This window comes from Cyanistes caeruleus, chromosome 6 (genome assembly GCF_971803275.1).
Source record: "Cyanistes caeruleus chromosome 6, bCyaCae1.hap1.1, whole genome shotgun sequence".
Taxonomy (NCBI): domain Eukaryota; kingdom Metazoa; phylum Chordata; class Aves; order Passeriformes; family Paridae; genus Cyanistes; species Cyanistes caeruleus.
The window spans coordinates 30,480,922-30,502,557 of record NC_141706.1 but is presented as its reverse complement, the minus strand read 5'-3'; the positions used below and the strand labels follow the sequence as shown (position 1 = coordinate 30,502,557).

The 21,636-nt window shown below is 44.2% G+C and overlaps 1 protein-coding gene and 1 long non-coding RNA gene across 7 annotated transcripts in view; one reads left to right on the top strand and one right to left on the bottom strand.

Annotated features, from left to right (window-relative positions):
• The window catches only part of PHF21A (PHD finger protein 21A), a 126,479-nt gene extending 125,954 nt beyond the window's left edge, over positions 1-525 (bottom strand). The window contains exon 1 of one of the 6 annotated variants that reach the window (XM_086892798.1): positions 444-525. The gene's annotated coding sequence lies outside the window, so the exon portion shown is untranslated. The other 5 variants (XM_086892805.1, XM_086892795.1, XM_086892802.1 and 2 more) reach the window with 5 other exon arrangements.
• On the top strand, positions 21-18,756 carry LOC147652559 (uncharacterized). The gene is made up of 2 exons (XR_015287943.1): positions 21-164; positions 15,244-18,756. It is a non-coding gene; the product is annotated as an uncharacterized LOC147652559 (long non-coding RNA).
• Positions 18,757-21,636: the final 2,880 nt, after the last annotated feature.

Here is a 21,636-nt window from a genome sequence, read left to right as displayed (position 1 = left end):
GCCGGGCCGGGGCCGGGGCAGGGGGGGAGCCAGGAGGGCGGGCTCGGCCGCTTCTCCTGAGGGGGGACTACTTGACGTGTCGGTGCGGCGAATTTATTTCCCTTTGCCTAAGGAACGGGCTGTGCTGCGGCCCCCATTGCCTAGGGAAAAAGCCCGGATGTAAAGTGAGTGAAACTAAAGTAGAGTGAAGTAGGGCACCAAACTCTGCCGGAGCAGCGGCGCCGCCGGCCGCGGCCGCGGGGGGCACTGGGCGGCCGCACCGCCCCACACCGCCGGTACCGGACGGGCGTGAGGGCGTGAGGGCCGGGGAGAGCAGTGTGGGGGCGGCAGCGCGCCAGCCGAGACCCCCGCCCCCCCATACATACATACATACACACACACACACACACACACACATACACACGCGCGCGCACACACATACACACGCGCGCGCGCGCGCACACCCCTCCTCTCCCCTCCCCGCCCGGCCCGGCTGCGCGGGGCTCGGCGGGGGCGGTGCGCGGGTGCGCGCGCGGGGTCGCGCGCAGGAAGCGGAGAGCGGGGGCGGGGGGGGGGCGCGCGCGGGCGGGAGGAGCCGGCGCGCGGGGCCCTGCCGCGAGGGGCTCCGCACAGGAAGTTGATGCAACAGGGCCGCGGGAGGGGGGGCGGGGGGCGCGCGCAGGAAGCGGCGGCGGCGGGAGGGAGGGAGCGCGGGAGCGCGGCGGCCTCATCCCCGTGGATGAAGCGCGGATGCGCCACGGCCCGTTCGGCCGGGCCAGGAGCCTCCCTCCCTCCCCTCCCCGCATCGCCGGCCCTGCCATTTTATTCGAAGGAATAGCGCACCCGCTCGCCGCGCGGCCGGGCAAGGAGGGAGGGTGTTCCCTCCTCCACCTCGCCGTTCACGCAGCGGGCTTGGCTTATTTATTTATTAACTTACTACTCCAGTGCCGGGCGATGCTGCCATTTGCTTTCGTGCGAGCGGCGGCAACATCAGCCTTCTCTGATTTTTTTTTTTTTTTTTCCCCTCCCCATTTCTCTTCTAATTCTCCTCCCGAAAGGGGGTGGGGGGGGTGGATAAAAAACAAAATAAAACAAACAAGAAAACCCCAACAAAAACAATCGTGGCGAGTCAGAAACTTTCACGGGCAGGTTCAAAGCAGGGAAGTTAACACGCCATGGTTTAGAGCGTTTCTGCGGTACTCGTTGGCGTGAAAATGAAATATACGTGACTTGTGCTTCGGGGGCTCCTCGGTGCCTCCCTCGTAGCCCCGGGTTCGGGACCCGCCTGTGCCGGCAGCTCGGCTCCCCCGGTTCCCTGCCGCCGCACCATGAGCTGCTGGGGGCTGCCCGAACGCCGAGAGCCAGCCCATGCAGGGTCACTCCTTATCTGCAGTACACTAGCTTAAGTTGCAGGCATGCCTCTGTGCGTCTCCGGCTTCTGAAAGTCTCCAGAGTCTCAGAAATATTTAAAACCTCGCGTTTCTGTCGGAGCTACCATTGCTAAAGCAGTGGGACGTGTTCTGGACGCCGCGGGATTTGCATGAGCTTTCACGAAAAGCCGGGGTTTGATGCAATGCAAAACTGATTTGATTTTATTTTTTTTTAAATAACCTCGTTCGTTGCTTTATTCCTTCAAAATGCTCACAAGTTGTGAAGAAAATGTTTGCGTTATCTCTGCAAATGCTTCAGGAAGCCACGATGAACTATTATATTGTGAAACTAAATGCATAAAGCAGTCATGATGAGTAACTCGGGGACGAGTCGTAATTGGGCAGAAACGTACAGTTTTATCATCTGGAGGATTCTAGAGGGCTCCGTGTGAGTGTGAACTTACAGCAAGGTTTCCTCTCAACTATAAAAAAGAGATCTAGAAGCCATTGTTTATTTAATTACTGTTAATTTTCCACTTCTTTTCCATCAATTGGTTGCCAAGTTCTGCGTGATTTAATTGTGAACTTTACAACATTTAGTGCCCTTAAAGCTGTAGCTCCTGGACTCGTACAATTATGCAAGAAACTCAGGTTTATTTTTTTTTTTTTAATGAAGTTTCTAGCCTGCAGCTTAGTGGATGTGACCTTAAAGGCACAAATCTTAAATGCACAAAAAGGAAAAGGTATGAAGAAAAGAGAGTCATGCAAAATACCTTTTTTTTTAATGTCACATTGTTTGGGTTTTTCTTTTTGAGGCAATCTCTCCTACCCTGTCTTCTTTTAATTTTCTTTTTTTTCTTTTTTCTTTTTTTTTTTTCCTTTATTTTCTTGCAAGCCACATATGATACTAAACAGTAGGGTTGATGGAATACTGAGAAAAGAAAAACACAGAAATTATATCTCGGTCCTCATCAAATAGTTACTGATAGGTGCACAGTTCATGGGATATCGGGTAAGGTCATGTGCGCAAGACTACCAAAAATCTAGCAGCCGTCACAGTAGATTTTTCAATGTGTCCTACTGTGACAAGAAGTGTTATGGTTAGTATAACTGAGATATTAGATCTTACACCGTTTCTAATAAATATATCTTTTCTTTTTATACTTCTTTTTACTTTATCTCTGCAGCCTTTGAATAGATCATGTGAGCCTGGGCTAAGCTCTATTACTGTCAGATCAGCTTGTAGTTTGCTGTGCTTTCTCCTGTGGCTGGGGTGCTGCCCAGCCCCTTCCCTCCTTAGCCCTCCATCTCAAATCCATAACCAGTTTTTAAACCTCCCTGAAAATCCCAGTGCCAATACTCTGATTTTCCCTCCTCCATGTAAACTTTTACTACTAGCACTTTAAGCTGTAGAGGCTGAGTGTTATAGCCAAGACAGCCTGGATTTTGATTTTACCTTCAGTTAGTTTGAAGCAAGAAGAGGAGTCAGCTTACTCTGAAAACAATCAGATCAGACTTGCTTTTGTCCTTCAGATTTTTTTTGATAGAGGCATCAGAAAAATAAATGAGTAAAATAACATGTTTATTTTACTGTTTTTTATCTTTCTGGTTAACAAGCAAGTTGAAAGAATCTAGAATGAGTGATTTAAGTGTTATTAGAGATTCGGCATGTTTATTTTGCTGAGGAGTCAATACACACAGCCCAAAGTTTGTTTTTTAGAGATGAACTTTGGACAAAGTTCAAAGGAAAAATAATCATGAGCTGTTACTATAGATGCATGCAGAAATTTTTCATGGTTTGTCTTAGAGCTCAGACCATGATGAGTATCTCACACACTGCCCACAGTGATCTCTGGGTCACGGCAAGGTACAGTGGTTTAGACCATTTTCATAGAACCATAGAATCGTTTGTGTTGAAAGGGACCTTAAATGTTGTTTAGTTCCACCCCTCCTGCCATAGGCAGGAACACCTTCCACTAGGCTAGATTGCTCAGAGCCCCATCCAACCTGGCCTTGAACACTTCCAGGGATGGGCCATCCACAGCTTCTCTGAGCAACTTGTTTTAGTCCCTCATCATCCTCACAGTGAAGAATCTCTTTCTAACAGCTAATCAAAATCTACACTCTTTCAGAATAAATTATTCTTGTTCTAGCACTACATGCCCTTGTCAGAAGTACTTCTCCAGTTTTCTTTTAGACTCCCTTTAGGTACTGGAAGGCTGATATTAGGTTTCCTTCAGGGTGAACAGCCCCAACCCTCTCAGCCTGTCTTCACATGAGAAATGTTCCAGCCTTCTGATCATCGTTGGTGCATTCCTCCAGTCTTGTTGCAGCAGATCCACATCACTCTTATGTTGGGGACCACTGAGCTGGACAAATCACTCCAACTTCTCATAAGGTCCCATGAGAGCAGAGGGCTGAATTCCCCCCCTCTCACCTTGCTGGCCATGCTGCTTTTGACACAGCCCAGGATGCTTTGGCTTTCTGGGCTGCGAGCACAAATTGCTGGGTCGTGTTAGACTTCTTATCAACCAGCCTGAGCTCAGCAGTTTAAGCTACAGACCTTGATTTTCACAGACATGCCAAAAGTCTTTCCTTTAAAAACCGCACATGTGCACTACTCCTTTGTTCAGACTTGCTGTGCTGAAGAGAAGTGGTTCCTGCCTCTGTGCTACTTAGCTTCACTTGTACGTCAGCAAAAAGGGCCCCCATTTGAGTAGATGAAGAATTCACCTTCTAGTAGCATGAGAAGTGGTTTAATGTATAAGATGGAAAGTGGTGGTATCATCAGATGCACAGCTAAGTCGTTTAATAAACTGACTGTTTTTGTACATTGGCTCTATACAGAGATATCCACCATGATTTTCTTTCAGTGAAAGGAAATCTTGCTAGAAGCTTGGGGGAAAAAATCCTTTTCTTGTTGAGTCTTTGAGCTCAAAGTTGACCCGCATACGTCTGCCTCTGAATGTGATATTTGTGCTGCTTATCAAAAGTCATAGTTCAGTTTGTATGGGTTTTCCACTTTCTGCTTGATCACATCATTCTGGATGCTCATCCAGTCCCCTTTGCCTAGTTTTTATCCTAAGAGCACTTAGAAGTTCAAGCCAAATCCAAAGCCTTATCAAAGTTAGTGGAAAACTCACAAAACTCAACAGGATTTGATGAGAGCTTGTAAGCAGCTGCTAGATTTTATTTATCATTGCAAGTTATTTCACCAGTCTGGAAGAATTTCAGAGAAAGAAGTAGAGTCCATACAGTAAATTAATGGAGGTGCATCTCAAGAATAATAGTCATTGCTAACAGTTATTGTAACAAGTGTTCAAAATAGAAAGTTACATCATAACATGCTAGCTTTGCTATGGCCATCCCATCTTGCAGTGTGGTTTGTTGAGAATACTTAGAACAAAATCTGAGAAGATATAAGTAAACATGCAGAAACAGTCTTCTAGCAACTGTGTTAAAAGGAATTAGCAGCAAGTGCGCTGACAGGTCACAGATTAGGTTGACAGTGGAGTAGCCACATAGCGCTTTCTGTTCCCCTGATTTTCAGCAACAAAACTACCTTAAAAACTAAACCAGGAGTTAGTTACTTGCCTATTGCTGTTTTTCACTGTGCTTTTGGCAGGAATGCTAGATGGCTTCAAATAAGAGGGAAGATAGCCTGTGCAGCTTAAAAATGAAAGCCATAAGACCATTTCAGGCAAGACATACCCCAGCCTAAGAAAACAGTTGGGAATCTGTCTTTCTCATCAGTGTTTGAACATAGGGTAATCTCTCCAGCAGGATCCAGGCAAAGAGTGCCTTCTACAAGCAAATATCTTCCCCTTCCCAGGTCAGGGAAGGATAGGCCATCGCTCACTTCCAGACGATAAGGAAAATTAACCAGATTGTTTAGACCACCAGTTGGAGCCAAAGCCTGAAAACATAGTGTGCATGAGGCACTCACCATTAAAGACATCAGCCTAAATGGAAACTGCATTGCTTAACACAACAACATCTAACTTCAACTGTGGATTATTGCCTTACACAGGAGTTATTGCTTACAGCAGCCAATGAAGCAGACTCCTGCTTACCCTGTCTAATCCCAAAACTACTTTCTTACTTGTCAGCTATCAGTTGGTCCAGCCAGGAGTGGTGCAGCTGCAAATCTCACTCTCCTGATTGCTCTGCCTGGGAGGCAGCTAGGGTGAGCTAAAAACAGTCATAGGAGTGCATTGCCCAGGATCTATATTCAGGTAAAAGTAATTCAACATTCAGGCTGCCCTGTTGCTTTTGTAAAATTTATGTTCTCCAGGCTGCCCTCAGCAGCTGAGCCAGGGAAGGCCTGTCAGCACAGCACATCATTGTGTCCGCAATGGGATTTCACTGAAGGTGCAAGCTCTTCTGAGAGTAGCCTTGGAAGGAAACTCTGTCCTGCTGTCTCTTCCCCATATCACTTACTCCTTTGCTTACCAGAGATACCAGTTATTTCATACTTTCCCCTGTCGGCACTGGTGAGGCCACACCTGGAGTGCTGTGTCCAGTTTTGGGCCCCTCAGTTTAGGAAGGATGTTGAGATGCTTGAGCGCATCCAGAGGAGGGCAACGAGGCTGGTGAGGGGCTTGGAACACAAGCCCTGTGAGGAATGGCTGAGGGATCTGGGATTGTTTAGCCTGGAGAAAGAGACTCAGAGGTGACCTTATCACTCTCTACAACTTCCTGAACTGTGGTTGTAGTCAGGTGGGAGTTGGTCTCTTTCTCCAGGCAGCAGCTGACAGAACGAGAGGACACAGACTCAAGTTCTGCCAAGGGAAATATAGGTTGGATATTAGGAAAAAGCTTTTCATGGAAAGAATAATAAAGTACTGGAATGGTCTGCCCAGAGAGGTGGGTGGTGGAGTCACCATCCCTGGATGTGTTCTAAAAAAGACTGGATGTGGCACTTGGGGCCATAGTCTAGTTGTGGTGTTAGGGCATGGGTTGGACTTGATCTTGGAGGTTTCTTCCAACCTAGTGATTCTGTTGAAAATCGGTGTGTTTCATACAAAAAGTAGAGGACCGTATCTCAGAGGGGGTAGCCAGGCCTATTGCACCAGAGAGCATGGGGAGCCTGTGAGGACTCACCACTGTCTCATACCTGCCAGCAGCTCCCAGAGCTCTTCTTCCTTGGCTTCCCTCTTAGGCTTTCAGTCTTGTTAAGGTTTCAATATGTAAAGTCAGGAAAGTTGTCAGCTCTTTATCTAGTCTGACCTCCAGCAAAACACTGTTTCAACCAGTACTTCTGTATTAGATCTGCAATTAGGGGAGGCCAGAGAACATTTTACATTTCACAAGCCATTGCTTTCTTCTTCTGAATGTGCATCTGCTTTCAGAGAGGCTGGTGATGTTGTTGCTTCCATACTGAAGGAAGATCTGAGGAGCGATACTGTCTCTGGCAGTCAAGAGGAATGGGTTTCCTTGTCTTATGTTTTTTTCCTTTCTCCTTAAGTAGAAGTGAGCAGTCATAAAGGGGACATTGCTCATGGCTCTCAGGTGGCTGGCCAGGCTGACTAAGCATGGTTTTGGATCCTGTACACTGTTTAGAATCACAATGAGCTAGAAATTGTGTGCCAAGATGCAAATGGTCCAGGGAAAGGATCCTCATTTTTAAACAGTGGTATGAAATATCCTAGGAGCAACTGCAGTTCCATTATCAGATAAAAGAAACTGGTTTTGACTCATTGTCCTTTTTATTAAACAATATAGTGCCCCCTAATTAAAGCTGATTTGTTGTAATGTTGGTCACCCTATTAAATTTTTCAGCTGGCAGTTGTTGGACCATTTATGATTAGGGATATCTAGTCTCCATCAAAATGCCCTTTTCCAGACACTTTCAGAAGAATTCTTCCACTTCTATTTTTGAGGAGCATGGAGGGAAATATGTAGAATTGGAAAGCTGTGGATGAAAATGAAACCACCGAGTATGTTTTCAAGGACTGCTGAAAGGAAACTACAACTTTTGTAGTGGAGCATTTTGGTGTGTCACTAACCTGATAAGCAAATAGAAATACAGAGTGGTAAACCAAGGGTGTCAACCACAGACCAAGACAGCAGCTATCAGGATGTACTGCTAGCATGTAGACATCTCAACAATCTCCCACTTGCACAGAAATCAGACATTGTGACAAACAGCAACCAAAAAATATTTATAAAGTAAATTTCTGTAAACAATAAAGCACCAGTAGAAGGGACATCATGTCTTTTTTAGTCCTTTTAGGTGTCAATGGTCATTTTGGCACCTTGAGGAGAGATACCATAAAGCAAAGTCTGCTCCAAAGTCTAAAGAACATACAGTGTAAAAGGTCACTAAGGGAAAAGGCAGGGAATCAGAGGACTTAAGGTAAACCATAGGATGATGATAATTCCAGGATGTTAAGTTCTTCAAATATAAATAATTATTGTGGTTTTCAAAAATACTTCTGTAAATCTGTCCCCTAAAACCTTCAATAACACTAGATACATAAACAGCCTGGAGTTTAAGTGGACGGAACATCTGAAAAGCAACTCAGTTCTCCAAGTATTTAATTAAATATACACTTGAGCCACCAGTTTGGGACTATCAGCTGAGCAGCATCTTGTCCTACATATATCCTGTATGAACAAGAACATCAGTGTTTGAAAGCAACAAAAAAGTAGTAAGCTTTGAGAAGTATTAAACTACTGGAATCTTATATATTTATTATAGGTTGCCTTGACTTCATCATGCAGAAAAGTAGCCCAGCATAGTCACAGGGACTAGGGAAGGAAGATGAGCTGTGAAACAAGTGTTATGAAGGGATGGGGAAGGGGGATCTAGGAGCAGAGCTGTGCCTGGCTTTGCATGCAAGAGTAAGAGTTAACAGTGACTCAGTGGACAGAAAGGTCAGTGCTAGTACAGGTATTCAGAGTGAATTTTCATGGCCTAACAATAAATAGTGTTAGTCACCTCTAGATTATCAGGGATTAAGTGTATCATGGATAAAGACACCCCTGAGATGACTGATGCTGAATTAGCATGGGCTTGCTCACACAGCACCATATCACACAGCATTGCATCTTCTGAGGAGCTGTGGTGCACCACTGCCATCACAGCCCCTGGAGTCACCAGTCCAATGCCATGACACCTCCTTCTCCAAGCTTCCTTGGCTATTTCTGGGTTTCTGCTCTGACTGTGTTATCTCCTCTTGCTGCTTTCTGGGATAATCTGGAGTTTAATGTGGCTGGGTTTTGAATGGAGTGAGAAGGGGCAAAGTAGAGATCAAAAAGAAGTCAATAAACCTGATGGACAGGAGAGGCATCTGTACAGCGAGACAATGCCCTTTTTATTTAGTCATGTCTTACAATACAGCTACCACATCATAAATTCAGACACGTTTGTAGAGAGAGGTCCTCACAGATATTTTATTTATAATTGATTTTAATATCTTCCACTCAAGTCTTCTGTTGTTTGAGTGATAGGCAAGTTGCAAAATACATCACTCAAGACTTAGGGAATTGGGCAATTAAACATGTTTGTGTGTTCTTTGTGTTCAAAATTGATTAATAACAGTAAGATACATGAACATTGTGCTTTTCAGCTAAAAGACAGTTAGATAATGTCAATAAATCCACAAATCTCATTGGCATTGCATCTGTATATGAAGAGCACACATAGCATAAATGTATTTTTTCCTCCCTAGGAAGAACAGAATGAAAAGACTGTTTCTTTCAAAACTCTTATCAGGCTATCAAGTAGAAATCATAGAATCATAGAATATTCTGAGTTAGAAAGGGCTCTCAAGGATCAATGAGTCCAATCCCTGAGCCTGCACAGAAGATCCCCTGTAATTTCACCATGTGCCTGAGGATGTTGTCCGAGCACTTATTGAACTCTGTTGGGCTTGGTGCTGGGACCTTTTCCCTGGGGAGCTTGTTCCAGTGCCCAGCCACCCTCTGGGTGAAAAACCCATTCCTAATATCCAGTCTAAATCTCCCCTGACAGAACTTCAGGCCTTTCCCTTGGGTCCTGTCATTGGTCACCAGAGAAAAGAGATCAATGTCTGCCCCTCCTCTTCCCCTCATGAGGAAGCTGCAATGAGGTCTCCCCTCAGTCTTCTCCAGGCTGAACAGACCAAGTGACTTCAGCCACTCCTTGTACGGTTTCCCCTCTGGGCCCTTCACCATCTTCACTGGCCTCATTTGAACAATCTGTAATAGTTTCATGTCTTTCATATATTGTGGCACCCAAAACTTCACACAGGGCTCGAGGTGAGGCCGCCCCAGTGCAGAGCAGAGAGGAACAATCCCCTCTCTTGTCTGCCTGGTGATGCTGTGCCTGATGCACTTCTGGACATGCTTGCCCCTCCTGGCTGTCAGGGCACTGCTGACTCACAATCCGCTTTCTGTCCACCAGGACCCTCATGCCCCTTTCCTGTGGCACTGCTCTCCAGCCTTTTGTTCCCCAGTCTGTCCACACAGCCAGGGTTGCCCCATCTCAGGTGCAGAATCTGGCACCTGCCTTCATTAAACTTCACATGGTTGGTGAACAACCAGACCTCTGATTTGTCAAGGTCTCTCTGCAGGGCCTCCCTGTCTTTCAGGGAGTCAGCAGCTCCTCCCAATTTTTAGTATCACTGGCAAACTTACTATGCCTTTGAGTCCTGCATCCAATTTTTTTAATGAAGATGTTGATGAGCACTGGCCCCAAGACGGAGCCCTGCAGAACCCCACTAGTGACCAGCTGCCAGTCTGATGTCACTCCATTCACTATAACCCTTTGTGCCCCACCTGCAAGCCAGTTGCTCACCCATTACATGATGTGTTTATCCAGCTAGGCATTTGAAGGATGCTGTGAAAGACAGTACCAAAAACTTTACTGAAATCCAAAAAGATTACTTCATCTGGCTTCCCTTGATCAGCCAGGTGGGTTTCCTTGTTATAAAAGGAAGTTTAAGAAGCAGAACTTTCACTTTATGAACCCATGCCTACTGTGACTGATAACCATGCTGTCCTTCAGATGTTTTTCAATAACTCCCAGAATAATCTTCATATGATTATGCCATTTTCAGGTCATGACAATCATGACATGACATAATTTAATTAGTTCGTCTTGCAGTGGACATGGAAACACCACATGGAATTTGAATAAAAGCCTATGATAGTTTGAAAACATTGCAAAGTTCCATTGCATCTTAGTATCGGTGTGGTTCCTGAAAGCATTCACTCAGTTCTTCCCATCAGTTAGGTAGTTAAACAAGGAGTTGGAAGTTATCTGAAGTGTATAAATTTCAATAGGAGTTTGTATTTTGTCTATTTATGAAGCTATTATGCCCCCACCCCCTCAGAGCAAGCTGAAGGATGTTTCAAAAAAGATACGCTAGAATTAGAAAGCCAACAAAAAGGATAGGGAATAACTTTCACCTTAAGCAAAAAAAACAACTTGGGGACTAGGGTGTTTCAGATGAAATAAGAGAAACTGAAGAAGGAACGTAAGAGGCCTGCTGAAGGGAAACCAACATGGAGAAGGAAAATTGGGAGCGATCGTTCACCATCAAGTTGCAAGAGTAAATGGTACTGAGTGAAATGATTAGACAATATTTGAAACAAACAAAAAGCAATACTTTTTTGTTCAGTGCATAATCACATTTGGAACTCATTGGTGCAAGATTTCATGGACCCTGATAGTATAAATGTGTTCAGAAAGGCATGAAACAAATCTACTGAAGGATGCAACATCTGACTCAGCAAACACTTTTACCAATGATTGCCAGAGGCTCAAGGGGGAAGATCCTTCTGGACACATCCCATTTCTTACACCCTGCCTTAAACAATTGTGTTGGGACATTTTCAGAGAAAGCCTGCTCTAGATGATCCACCTTTGGTCTCTTTCAGTATTGTCACTTTTATGAGTTCAGGAATAAAGGAAGCAGTAATATTTCAGTGAAGGAGAAAAGAATCAGTGCAAGAGGCTTCTGTATTCACGAGTGCCAATGGTATACAGGCTTTGCTCTTCACTTGAATAAAGTGAAACTTCTTGTACTGTGGGTCAGGTTTTTTTCTTCTGAGAATGAAAACAGGCCTTACATTGTCATTCATATCACATTTTTTGGAATGAGATGCAGTTTATCTTTCAATAAGAACATTGTTCTGAGAGGAATCACATAAGGGGGCTGTTTGAAAGCTGTGGAAGTAATGGACTGCATGTCCCTACTAAACCAAAACACCTTCATCCTTGATTTCCACCAGTGCTCCCAGGCAGCCAGCGCTAGGCAGGAGCCAACCTGAGGACTGCCTGTGGTGCTGGTGCCTTGTGTGGCTCTGCTGGGCCTCTGTGGTGGGTTTGTAGCCATCCCCCAGCACACTTCCATCCCAGACAGCCTCTTCCCTGAAGAGGTGGAGATCAGGGCCGAGACACACAGCAGCTTCCACTTAGGGGCCACTGCTACATAAAGGAGGAAGAGGAGGAGGAAGAGAAAGAAGAGGGAAGAGTTCAGAAAGCATCAGAGTCTTGAGGGTTTATTTCCAGGCACGAGCACATCTGTAATTTGCTTGGTGAATGTGTATGAAGTACTACTGGTTCTTTTGAGGTGCACAAGAAATAAAGGATGGTCATGGGGAGCTGGAGGGGCTGCTTTGCTGAAAACTCACCACTCTTTCCAAACCCTTCTCCCTAAACCATATAAACTTAGAAGAGCAGTGGATCCCTTATTCCTGAGGGAACTTCTGAAGGTGAAATATCCTATGCATAGCACTTCAGACACAAAGCAATGTGTGTTACACAACAGTGAAGGTCTATTTACAAATATCTGTATGAAATTTGAAGTTTCCAGTTTGGACCTAAGGAAAGGGTTGTGTGCCTAGAAGCTTGTTGGTGTTTTTCAGCAATACTGGTTGATTTCATAATATATATATTACCTTCACAACTTGCCCTTCTTTATCCTTAGACCATGGCAACGACAGCACTACTAAATATAATACTGAGACTTGGCAAAATATATTTTTAACTCCCTAGTTTCACATGAACCATGTCTTGTCTTGGTTGCATGGGATACTTGCAGCTTTCTAGAGCTTCAGTATGAGCAAATCCGAACTTAGAGGGCCAGAGTGTAATTATATCAATGGATACTTCTGGGGAATTAATTCAAAAGTTTAAAGTCCTTTCAGGAATGCCTCCTGGCAAGGATGAGAAGACTGGATATTAACCTTGATGGATAAAATGAGAGACCTCAAACTCTACAGGCCCTCATGGAGAAGAAATGCCTCCTATACAGATAGGGAATATTCAAGGAAGATATAAAAATGCATAAAACCATTTCCCAACCACCATACCCCTCAGCAATTCTACTTTCACCTAGAACTGAAAGAAATTAATTATTCCCCAGAAACAAATGTTTTTCTGTTGTTTGTAAAGTGCCAAGGGATAGGAAGTTAGTCCCCTTCTACCATGGAGTCCTTAGAGGGGATCAAATAGCTTGTGTTTATTTATCTTTACTAGCATAACCGGCTGTCAGTGGATTATCTCCTTCTGTCATCGATATGGCTTCCTTTCACCATCAGGCAGCTGCAGGAGCAGCAGAGATTGTTTTTTTCCCCTGATTTTTGGCATGTTAGTTAATTGTGTCTCTCACTTTTGGTTGAGGGAGCGAACTGCTTGGTGGGGAATCTGCCCCTGAGGCCAGTCTGTCCTGCTTCTCTGCTATGCAGCTGAAAAATTTAGAGGCTTCTTCTTTGTTTCAGTGGTGAGACTAAAATGGTATAATCAGATAAACAATAGCATAATTTTGCACCCTCTGGCTCAAGATACAGCTGCCCCATAGGTGCACTTTGAAATGACACGGGCATTCCTTGTGGTGGGAAGTGGGGGGATTTTCCACTGCAGGGTAGGATTGTCCCAGATGTACAATATTGACCACAGTACAGCAGCATTGACACCTGATTCAGATGAGAATAATTTGGCACTGTACACATTTTTTGGCACAGTTAAGGGAAAGACTATTTCCATCCCTAGAAACTTAATATACAGCATCAGCATTAACAAACTCCAGCCCTTAGCTCAGTCTGAATCTGCGTGCAGAGAGAAAACATGCACCTGTCTTTCTGTTACTGCCACCCGCAAACCTGGATTAACATCTGCAAGGGGGATATGCCTGTGCTCAGCACACAGTGTGCAGCATTATTCAGGATTATTCAGATATGGGCCTTGACTTCACCTGGGAGAATAAAATTTATACAGTCATAAGGAGTCCTCCACAATGCAAACTTTCCACATTGACAAAGCTTCTTTCTACATTGCCATAGTTTAGTGCATGTGGGAAGCTCCATTCCATTGACTTCAGACGGGACCATCTCTAGTTGGATCACTTTGAGGGAGACCCCAAGTAGTGTGGGGTGAGAAAGTCCCTGCGATACCTTAATCTATGATCTAGGTAACTCAGCAGTGTGTAGGCTGGAGCAGGGTGGTGCCTGGGTGGTACACCTGCATTTGGAGTGCTCCACAGTAATTTCAAGGCTGAGATTCCTCTGCATTTTAAGGTGGAGACAGGTCATCTCAATTAAAAGGGGAGTGAGATTACTCAGTCCCAGGGAGATGGATGATACTTCAAGAAAAAACCTCAGACTGTCACAATTCAGAAGTGTCCCTTAAGCCTCCACTTGGGGTGATGTGAGACATCTCAGTTTGGCATTGACAGGATGACTCAGATTCACTGCAGAGCATTGATTCTGTGAGAGGCACATAGGGGGCACTCAACATTCAGGCACCTCCAGATCTGAGTCCATTAGCCTCAATATGCCAGTACTGATGTTAAAGATACAACCATCTGGATGAAGAGTTAGCTTAAGGAACATCAGTTTTTGGAATACAGGACTGTATGATATAGAAGAGACCAGAGAACTTCAGTTTTTGGAGAAGTTGCCTGAGGGAGCCTCCCTGGTGCTGCCAGGATACTAGGGTATGGTGGGTGTCAGAAGGGCAGTGCTTGAAGGTCTCTGGGTATCTGGATCTGGGAGGGAACCTTGCAACTTAGCTGCAAGACACATATGGTGCTGAGCACCATCTCCCCTGTGCCTCAGGCTTCTTAATTTGGGAAGATCCATTATGCTTTCATTCCCTGTGAAACCCCTGGTCCAAACAGTACTACTGGCAACTTCTGTGCAGTTAGTGGGGGAGTAAAGGAAAACATTCAAGTCCAAATTTGTATGGGCTTTCTGGGGCTTGGCCAAGGGGTGGTGAACAGGCCTGAGCAGCATTCTTGGGTACGGCAAGCTAGCAGTCAAAGCCAAGACAGCGGTTGGTGTTGCATTAGCTCCTGTGCTGGAGAGCAAGGTGAGGGCTTGCAAGCTACAGTGAGGCTCTGAAAATGTCATGGTGAGACACTGTCATTCCTGACCGGCTTTTTCCTTTAGAGGTCTGATACAATGTTCAGTTCTGGGCCCCTCAGTATAAGAAAGATGTGGCACTGGAGCAATTAGGCAACAGAGCTGGTGAAGGGTCTGGAGCACAAGTTGATGAAGAACAGTTGAGGGAGATGGGAGTGTTTAGCCTGGAGAAAAGAAGGCTCAGGAGTAGCTTTATCACTCTCTACAACTACCTGAAAGGAAGTTATAGTGAGGTGGAGGTCAGCCTTTTCTCCAAGGTAACAAGTGATAGGACAAGAGAAAATAGCCTCAGGTTGCACCAGGGAAGGTTTAGATTGGATATGAGACAAAAAAAGTTCATGGAAAGAGTAGTAAAGCATTGGAACTAACTGCCCAGGGAAGTGGTGAAGTCACCATCTCTGGGAGTGTTCTAAAAACATGTGGATCTAACACTTGAGGACATGGTTTAATGGTGAACATGGTTGTGGTTCTAGGCTGATGATTTGACTTCATGATACCAAAGGTTTTTCATTCCTTTTTTTTCCCCTCTCTTTCCCTTCAGACCTAACGGCAAGAATAATTCTACCTTTAATTACTCTTGTCTATGAAATCTCCCTTTTCTCCTGTCTCCTAATGCATATTCTCTCTCACATCCTTCTCTTTCCCCTTGCTCTTGTGTATGCACTTCCCTAGCTTCCCATCTCTTCCCCCACTCCTTCTTTGACATTTTTCTTTCCTCTCCTTTTTGCTGCCTGTATTCCAGCAAGTGTCCCTTCCTCCCTTCCTTTTCCTCCATCCTCTTCCTTGCTCTCTTGCAACTTCCCTGGCTCCCAGATTTCTCTTCCTGCTCATTCCCCTCTACAGCCCAAACATCTCCAACTCTCACTCTGATTCTGGGAAGACCAGCTTGAAATAGCCTGTGAGGGTGACAAGCCTGAAAAGGACTTACAATGAGAAATCAAGAAGAACAAGCCACAGGGAAAGCTGAAGAAGTGAAGTGTGTAGGAAGAAAGTAAAAGAAGGGAAATGAGACCAGGGAGGTAAAACCAGAGAGAAGAACTAAGAGTCACAAAAACTCCTGGACATGGTAAGGGAAGAGAAAAAACAAAATAAAACAGCTGGAAAATGCAGCAGAAAATATAAGGCTGCTCCTAGCACTGTGGCAATGAGTCAGAATCAGCAAGTTTCTGATCTCCTACTCAAACGCAAACAAATATTCCTTCATCTTTATTGCAGTGGTGCCCAAAGGATGCCAGTCACACAGCACAGCAGGTTTATTTGCACACAAGAGACCTCGCAACCCCCAGCAGCATTTCTGCTGTAAGGCAAAGTCAAAGAGAAGAAGGAGGGTACAGCATACCTGCAAAGCTCTCACTTGGGTATTGGGCTGGGGGTTAATAACTGGTTGAGGTTTCCCAGGGTCTTTTCCCATCAAGCCTGAAACACATGAAGATTAGCTGCTGGAAAGATGACATGGTTTGACCTGCTGGAACACTGCTCTGTGGAGAAGGAACTGTGGGTCCTGGTGAACAACAATCTGTCCATGAGCCAGTAGTGCCTTTGTGACCAAGAAGGCAGTGCTGTTGGGGCAATGGGGGACATCAGGAAGAGCATAACCAGCAGCTCGAGGGGTGATCCTACTCTACTCAGCCCTGATGAGGCTTCACCTGGAGCATCAGGTCCAGTTCTGGGCTCCTCAGTACAAGTGAAGCATGGAACTCCTAGAACGGGTCCAGCGCAGGGCAACAAAGGTGATTAAGGGACAGGAGCATCTCTTTTATGAGGAAAGACTGAGCAAGTTGGGCCTGTTCAGCTTCAAGAAGAGACAGCTGAAAGAGGGACCTCATCAATGTCTATCAGTATCTGAAGGAAGTGTGCCAAGAGGATGGATCCAGACTCTTCTTGGTGTTGCTGAGCAATAGGACAAGAGGCAATGGGCAGAGACTGAAACACAGGAAGTTCCATGAACATAAGAAACAATTTCACCATGTGGATGAGCAATTATTGTAACAGGTTCCCCAGAGAGGTTGTGGAGTCTCCTTTCCTGGAGATGCTCAAAAGCCATCTGGACACCATTCTGAGTAAAATGCTCTTGGGTACCCTGCTTGAGCAGGGAGATTGGACTAGATCACCTCAGTGGTCCCTTCCAACCTTCCTGATTCTGTGAAGATGCTTGCCCACAGGTAAGCCAGCATGGCTGCTCTGGCAGGGGAGCCTGGCCCTCACAGCTCTGGTCCTTCTTTTTGGCCTGAGATATATCAAGCAGCTAGATATTCTGCTCTTCTGCCCTTTGCCTCTTGTAACTGAATCCTACACAGTTTCAAATAACGCTCACCTTGTATATTCAGTAAAGTCTAGTCCCCATGTTTTGCTATGTTCACTGGAGAAAAGTGCTAGACAGACCCTTGTTAAAGATTATCGTATTCTTGGACTGTGAAGTCTGTTAGTTCTAGAGGTTTTGCTCATCTCTTTGGACCCAAACCACATGGAGAGAAATTGTTATGATAAAGAAGGATCATCTTTTCTAGGTACATCTTGCCTATATCTGACCATATGTCAGTGTGAGACTGCCTCACCCTTTATATTTGTCAGGAGAAGCTAAGTAAAGGTTGTATTAACTGCTATTTACCCTTGTCCTGTGGTATGCAGCCAGTGTGAAATTCAAAGACAATTTAGAATGCTGTCGCCAGTCCTACTGATGGTATTTTGCACTCCCTTTATTTAGTACAGAGCAAATTGTTCTTCAGGTGCCTAATTTTTTTCTAAATATTAAGACATTAAACATATTTGCTTTTCAACTTGCAATGTTCCTTCCCTCTGATGCAGTGGTTCTGACTTCCAGGGGGATGCCTTTCTAGAAATGCTTGTGCACAGCTGCCAACTGTACAAATACACCCTTAGGGTCCACTTGTAATGAGTACCCTCCCTTTAAATCCCTGTAAGCTGGTTGTGAAGCAGAAGGGTCACTGAATATACTTCGGTCCTTTGCAATCAGTCTCTGAAGAGCAGAAAGTTTCCTTTGGCAGCACAAATCTGTTAGGTCCATCAGGAAGACAGCACAGATTGAGACTGCTGGCACTTAATATATGTAAATTGTCAGGAATCCCAAGCCACCCATCCACCCAGCTTTTCTGAAGGCTAAGCACTCTGCCCCATGCTCTCTCAAATCCAGCATAGTCTTGACCAACTCTTGTTAACTATTTCTGGCATTAACTTGGAAAGCCCTTACATAGATTTTAGCGCTTGAAGGGACCACACCTGTTGCAAGGTTGTATTTCAAACATGTAGCAGAATACAGGAAAACATTGCAAGAAAAGTGATCTGCGTTCAGATCTTCTCTTTCCCAGTGGCTTGCTGGTGGCACACTAGCCGAATCACTGGATTTCTCTGCCTCCTCTTCCTTATGCAAACAAGGGGAAGTGATACTTAGTCATTATTAGAACATCCAGGGATGCAAATTACTGTGTCAATGATTACTGTTTGTTCTCAAAATACATGCCATTTCCCTTTATCCCATTTACAACACTGGATTAGTCACTTCCAATATTACAGAATCATAACCATTCATTCCTTCAGATAAAGTACTAAAAAAAAATGGGTCTCTGATCTCTGAGAGGTGGGCCACTATTTAACCCACATGTATGTGGGATCAAGTTGCTTAGCTACTGGAGTGCTGGAGGATATTAAGCACAGAGCTGACCAATAAACAGCACAAAAAAGTGCATAATATAATGAGAATATAGCAAATGCTTGTCTCATGTAACATCTGATGGCTAATGAGTATTTGTAACTCATCTGCAAGAACAGCTTTACTTTCTTGCAATGATACTGATTGCATCAGGAACTTCATAGTAGTACAGAACAGTACATAAATTAAAATCATTAGACTGAGGGGAAACACAGCTATTAGCACACATCAGCATGCTTTCTTGAATGTGGATTTTTACAAAGTAGGAAATGTCTTCAAGAATCTACCTACATCTTTGTGGTTTTTCAAAGGTGGTTTTTGCTGCTACATTTGTATTAGTGCCAACTTCTCTCTTGCTGAATTTGGAATTATTAAAAAAAAACCTGATCTTTGACTATATATTGTTGTAGCGAGGGAGGAAAATGTTTTATTGAAGCTTGCTGGAATTTTGAATGAGCTTTAATCAAGGAGATACTGGAGACAATTACTCAGGCTGTGGCTACACACAAAATTGCAGCAATTGAACTGAAGATTGGAAACTGATAAAGCAGTTGAAGCTTGTAGAAAAATACCTTTCTCTGCTTAGGTCAGCATGGGTCCCAAACACCTTTCTTTGCAGGTAAGAAAGAAGTTACAGTCATTCATCTTGATTCTTACAAAGTTTGAACATCATTCCACACAACATTCTCCTAAGAAAACAAAGAAAACACAGTTTAGGTGAAAATTTTCATCAAGTAGGTGCCTGACTGATTAAAAAATTAGCTTTAAAACCCACTTACCTATTGTTCTCTGTCAGACTTAGAGGAATTTTCAAATGGGATCCTTCCAACATCTGTGTGGAATCCATTTTATGCAGTATTTTCATTAACAACCTGTGACGAGGGAATAAAGAGTACTCATAAAATCTGCAGACATCATCTAGCTGGGAGAGGATGCAAACAGTTTGGCGGATGGACTGAGAATTCAAAATGATGTTGCTAAATTGGAGAAAATCAACGACTCAGTAAAGAAAAGTGCAAAGTGCTACACTTAAGAGGAAGAAATCAAAAGCACAAAGAGAAAATGGGGACTAAGTGGCCAGGCAGCAGTACTGCAGAAAGGCAGCTCAAGGTGTCAGCCATGAACTGAAGTCAACAGTATGATGCTGTTCCAAAAAAGGGCTGAGCTAATGTGGGGTGCTGGGTGCACAATGCAGCAGATGACCAGTTTGCTCTTCCTGGGAAATGACAGACACAAATGGAGGGTTTCATAGCCCAGCAGCAAACCTGAGAAGAGGCTTTGGAAGATTAAGGAGGTTTGTTTAACATGGGAAGGACTAGAGAATGTTACAGTAATCATTGGCTTCTCACTGATTGCTGAGAGTGGGACAAATAGAGGTTTCTGCTTCAAAACAGAGACCCTAGGAAGATCTGAAAACCTCTGCCATTTAGGCATAAGGTGTGAAGTCATAGAGCTACAGAGGTGGCCATGCACAGTGTCCTTTGCCATGCTGTGACCAACTTCATCCAGGGATGCTGTAGGTAAGACCAGACCTGACAGTGGGCAGCAAATGTAGGATGCAGCTGAAAAATAAGATCAACACACCTGCTCAGGGTTGCCATGGCTGAATTATGCCATTCCAGAAATGAAGACAAAATTACTTGTTTTGCTTTAAAGCCCTCAGATGCCAACATTTAATTTGACAGTGAAAGCAGAGCAAATTCCTCCTACCTACCAAGTTATGGAGAAGCCCTATGACAGCTGACAGTAAAAGGCCATGAATTATGTCCCTGGCCTTTCCCACTGAGACATTTCTAAACATTCTGGTGAGGAGATCCTGGGAGGCTTCCAGGAGGCAATATAAAGAGTCTAAGTCCTTGTCAGTGCAAGCAGTCCCTGCTTGTCTGCCTGTGTCCATGTGGACAGTTCTTGTTTCAGTAGCTACTAGTCTCTGTTGTGATTTGAGTGGGAAAGAAATTGATAATATTTTCCTCCGTGTTTTCTGTTTTCTCCAGAGCTGGCTGTATTTTCTTCAAATACCAGAACTTTGAATTTCATTAAGGAAACAATGAAACAAAAAACATTGAAAAATTCTGAAACCCACTGAGTTTTTCACTCTGTTTCTCAACCAGAAGAAGAAAAGCCTAGCTAATGCTAAGTGACAAATATGGGTTTGCCAACCCCCACTGGCCAAATCTAGTGACTAACATCTCCTTTATTTTGGACAAAATGGGATTAGCAGATATATATTGGTCTTGAAAATCGATCAAGAAACACAGGATTCTCGTAAAGGTTGGGAAGTTGAGAAGCTCCATGGAGATCCATCATTACTTAGGAAGCTGTGTCCCCTGCAGTAGGCCGACCATAGCTGGAAGGATGTGAGAAAACTGAACAATCCTGTTTGCTATGGAGTGGGGTGGAGAGGAACAAAGAGCACTGTGGCTGAGCAGGCAGAGGGATGGATGGGTGGGTAGTGGGAGTTGAGACTAATCAGACTTGCTGCATGACACTGAGGAAACATTTCACCTGTCCCTATGCCACAACATCTCCAACTATAAAATGAGATGAGCCTAGCTTTTCCTTATAAACAACTCTAACTAAGTTTCCTTATGAATGACTGTCCTTATAAATAGCTTGCCTTATAAATAGCTTACATGGCAAACACTACATAGGACATAACGGGCTCTGTGGCATTTTTCATAATAAACACATTTTTAAACCCAAATAGCTCAGTGAAACAGTTACAGATGCTATGCTACTTAAGGGAAGCATGTGCTTTCAAAATGTGTTGTTAGTATAAAAACCCAATTCATTGGACAGATTTAAATGTATTAGCAAGCATCTAACCTGCAGTAATTGCAAAAATCTAATTACAAAATTAAAATGATTATCAAGGCAGCCCTCAATGTTCATGATACTACATCTATTTTATACAGGAATTCATAGTATTTGAAGCATCCCACAGAATAAACAAAATAATCACTAACTAAAGAAGGAGTTGTTTTTTGCAAATCTTTTGGGTTAGAGTTAAAATAAGTAACTTTACCGATTAGTCACAGAGTGTTTGCTTACTCGGGCTGGAAGCCAGTCCATGTCAGCACTCCCTGGAGTAAATCCATGTGCGACAGCCCAGTGTCACAGAGATGCCCCAAGTGACAGTGAGTAACAGTGCAAAGGGGTGTCTTGTGATCCCAGTTCATGTGCACACAGGGCAAGACCCACATCTTCAAACACTTAGGAAGACAAACAAGCTGTAACCTCAGACTGAGATGGTTCACCAGGGAAACT